Source organism: Gossypium hirsutum, chromosome A13, assembly GCF_007990345.1.
Source record: "Gossypium hirsutum isolate 1008001.06 chromosome A13, Gossypium_hirsutum_v2.1, whole genome shotgun sequence".
Classification (NCBI taxonomy): Eukaryota; Viridiplantae; Streptophyta; class Magnoliopsida; order Malvales; family Malvaceae; genus Gossypium; species Gossypium hirsutum.
The window spans coordinates 15,417,404-15,421,841 of record NC_053436.1 but is presented as its reverse complement, the minus strand read 5'-3'; the positions used below and the strand labels follow the sequence as shown (position 1 = coordinate 15,421,841).

Below are 4,438 nucleotides of genomic sequence, written 5' to 3'. Positions count from 1 at the left end.
ACCCAAGAACTGTCAAAAATAGGATAAATAACTTAAGCATCTAGAAGTTTAATTACCTCAACTTTTACGACTTCTTTCATGTTAGGATTCAGTCATCTTTAAGCTTGCACGCAAGGTTTATATTCATCTTCCATTAAAATTTTATGTGTGTAAAAAGAAGGACTGATCCCTCTTATGTCAGAAATCTTCCATGCTATAGCTCTTTTGTGCTCCTTTAATACTTGAAGTAACTCGTCCTTTTTGGTTTGCTGTAAACCTGAAGTAATAATCACTGGTAATGTGGAATTATTTCCAAGAAACGCATATTCTAGGTGATTTGGTAGTTGCTTCAATTCCAATTTAGGAGGTTCTTCAACAGAGGGTTTTAATTTCAATTCATTGATTACCTCAATACCCTCATAATTCTTCTGTCGCATTGAAGACTCATTAGAATTTACTTTAGCTTTTGTCTTACCTAACACAGAATCATCATCATTTACATCCTCTCCTTGTGCAGGACATAGTTCCAACGTGTCCTTATGAACGATTTCTTGTAACAAATCTTGACTAGCATAATCAGCATGATCAATAGAATCAATAAAATAGCAGGAGTCATCTTGTTCTCTAGAAAATCTCATAGCATCATAAATTTTGAAAATAATCTCTTCGTCACCTACCCTAAGTACAAGTTTACCGTCACCCACATCAATAACAGCCCTAGCAGTGGCTAAAAATGGGCGACCCAAAATTAAAGGCACCTCAACATCCTCATCCATGCCAAGCACAACAAAATCTATAGGAAATATAAATTTATCTACTTTTACTAGTACATCTTCAATAATACCCCTAGGATATTTAATAGATCTATCAGCTAGTTGAATGCTCATCCTAGTATGTTTTGGTTCCCTAAGGCCAAGTTGCTTGAACATTTTGTAAGGCATCAAATTAATGCTAGCGCCTAAATCGGCTAATGCATTCTCAACATTTAAACTACCAATTAAGTAGGGAATAGTGAAACTTCCTGGATCTTTCAGTTTGGTTGGCAGTTTATTTTAGAGTATGGTCGAGCACTCCTCATTGAGTTCTACTGTAGACAACTCTTCAAACTTCCTTTTATTTGTTAGAAGCTCCTTCAAAAATTTAGCTTCAACAAAAGGTAAGTTAATATACAACTGTTTAAAAAGTTCAAGAAATTTACCGAATTGTGCATCCATGCGGTCTTTCTTCAACTTTGCTGGATACAAGATTGGTGGTTTATATTCCCTCAGCACTAGTTTTTTACTGATTTTGGGTTTTACCTTCTCATCCTCTTTTCTATCAGCTTCTTGTGGCAGCTTCTTTTCAGATTCAGTTAACACTTTCCCACTCCTTATGGTAACTGCTTTCACGTGCTCTTTTGGGTTGGGTTCGGTGTTACTAGGCAGGCTCCCTTGTGGTCTCTCCGAAATCATCTTAGCTAGCTGTCCTATTTAATTCTCGAGTCCTTGAATCGATGCTTATTGATTTTTAAGAGCAGTTTCAATTTTTTGAAAATAGGTTTCCGCCACTGAAATAAACTTCGTTATCATCTCTTCAAGGTTTGGCTTTTCTCTTATTGGTAAGGTTATTGTTGGAAGCCTAGAGGGGTGGTGGTCTCTGATTTCCTTGGCCTCCCCATGAGAAGTTTGGGTAGTTCCCCCAACCTGCATTGTAAGTGTTACTCTAAGGATTATTTTGAGGTCGAGGATTATTACCCATATAATTCATTTACTCATTCTCCATGTTGGGGTTGAAGGGTAAATATTCTGAATTACCCATTCCACCTCTACTCATGTAGCACTACATCACTGGATGTACCTGCGTAAAACACATAGACCGTCAATCTTTTTATTCAAGAGTTCTATCTGGTTTGATAGCATGGCGACTGCATTTAGGTTGAAAACACCGACTGATTTTGTTGGCTTTGTTCTCATGACTTGCCACTGATAGTTATTCAGTGACATCTCCTCTATAAATCCATAAGCCTTTTCAGGTGTTTTGTTATTTATGGTTCCACCAACAGCTGCATCGATTAACTGCCTAGTTTAGGGGTTCAAACCGTTGTAAAAAGTTTGAACCTGTAGCCATAAAGGTAACCCATGGTGAGGGCACCTTCTCAATAAGTCCTTATACCTCTCCCATGCATCGTTAAGAATTTCTAAATCCATCTGCACAAAAGAAGAGATATCATTCCTTAACTTTGCCATTTTAGCCGGTGAAAAATACTATAGTAAAAACTTTTCGGTCATTTGTTCCCAAGTAGTGATGGAACCTCGAGGTAACGAGTTCAACCACTGTTTAGCTTTGTTCCTTAATGAAAAGGGAAAAAACCGAAGACGAATAGCATCGTAAAAAATGCCATTTATTTTGAAAGTATCACAAAACTCTAAGAAGTTGGCCAAATGAGTATTTGGGTCTTCATCCTACAAACCATCAAACTGAACAAACTATTGAATCATTTGTATAGTGTTAGGTTTTAGTTCAAAATTATTTGTAACAATTGCAGGTCTAACAATACTTGATTCAGCCCCCGCTAAATTAGGCTTAGCATAGTCGTACATAGTACGAAGACCAGGATTCTATTCACAGGATTTGTGGCAACCACAGGAAGTAGCGGATTATTTGATTTTTAGCCATCTCCTTGGTATTATTGGTGTCGTCCTCGTGCTCTTCCTCTATATACTGTAGACTTCGTCTTATTTCTCTACGATTTCTACGAGCTGTGCTTTCAATTTCACTATCAAAAGTAGAGGTCCTGACGGGTTTCTTCTAGTCATAAACTATAAAAACCTACCAGAAGCAAATAAAAGAAAAAATAGTAATTAAAATAAAAACAAAATTAAATTGTAATAACTATAAAATGGCTAAAGTAATAAAAATTAAGCATTCCTAATATCTTAGTCCCCGGCAATGGCGCCAAAAACTTAATGGTCGCTAAACTATCTAAAAATTTCGACTAAGGCAAGCGCACCTATCGAACAGTAGTATAGTTATGGTAAGACTGGAAATATCGTATCCACAAGGACTAAAAGTACTAGTAATTACTATCTTTTATTACTAGCTTAAAATTAAAGGGATGTTTTTAAACTAAGATTAACTATCTAATTAACTAAGAACACGACAGAGAAAAAAATTGGAAAATACTTTTGGAAAACCGATGGAGAAGACAATACCCAAGGAAGAATCCACCTAGACTTCACTTATTACTTCTAAATTAGACGATTTATTTACTTGACTTAATTCGTAGAAATCCCCGATTTATGTTAATATCTCTCTCGAGACTAAAAACAACTAACTCTAGGTTGATTAATTGAAATCTCTTTCTAATTAAAACCCCTATTATCGCATTAACTCAATCTATGGACCCCCTTATTAGATTTGGCTCTAATCCGGTATATTTAGTCGTCCTATGTCTAGGATTGCATTCAACTCTGCTTAATTATGCTAGATCTACTCTTAAACATAGATTTTTGCTCCACTGAATAAGCACATCAGACTTGAATTAGTATCCTAAAATATTAAAGCAAGAATTAAGAACACATAATTAAGAGTAAGAACAAGTATTTCTCATATAATTCAAAAGATAATAAGATCTGTCTTAGGTTTCATCTCTCTTAGGTATTTAAGGAGTTTAGTTCATAATGATGGGGGAAAACATCTCAAAATTGGGAAAACAACAAAACATAAAGAAATTCAAAAACTTCGGTAAAAATTGAATGGAGATATTCAATCTTGAAGTAAATCCTGCTTCTGAGCTGATTTCAATGGCTGTCTTCGAGTATTTCTGCCTTCTACTCCATTTTTTCCCCTTGATCCTCTTCTAGGATGTTTATATAGATTTTGGAATGCCAAAATAGCCCAAAATTAGCATTTTCCAAATAGAATTAGACTTGGGCTCAAGAAGGACACGGTCGTATGCCACGCTCGTGTGAAGGTGCTCAGGCCGTATACAATTCTGATATGATTTAAGTCGACACGACCATGAAACACGAGAGTGTGGTCTGCCCGTGTGTCTACACGGGCGTGTGGATTACCCGTGTGGAAGTGTCTGGGTCGTGTGTAGCACTGAAATAAACCTATTTGTCCGTTTTTGGCCTTTTTATTACACTTTTCACTTTCCTATGCTCATCTGGATATAAACATGAAATTAAAGGATTAAGAGCATCAAATTCACTAAATCTTATGATAATTCATCCAAAAATATGCCAAGCACGAGATTAAAATATGTTACTATTGAGATTTATCAATGGAACTCACACTGAGCTTCATAGTTCTCTCAATGTTATCTCCATCTTTACAGATAACCTACCAAGTTAGGACATAAACAAGGCATCTGGAGGGTCTCGGCTTGGTTTTGCTTATTGAAATATTTGAGATTTATTATTTTTCGTTATTCAGAGACTATAATATTTTATTTAAACTGTGGCATGAGACTTAGGTT

At 35.8% G+C, this 4,438-nt stretch overlaps 1 non-coding gene across 1 annotated transcript; it reads left to right on the top strand.

Moving 5' to 3' along the window:
* Window positions 1–2,091: 2,091 nt before the first annotated feature.
* LOC121213060 (small nucleolar RNA R71) lies at window positions 2,092–2,198 on the top strand. Its single transcript, XR_005908429.1, has one exon. It is a non-coding gene; the product is annotated as a small nucleolar RNA R71 (small nucleolar RNA).
* Window positions 2,199–4,438: the final 2,240 nt, after the last annotated feature.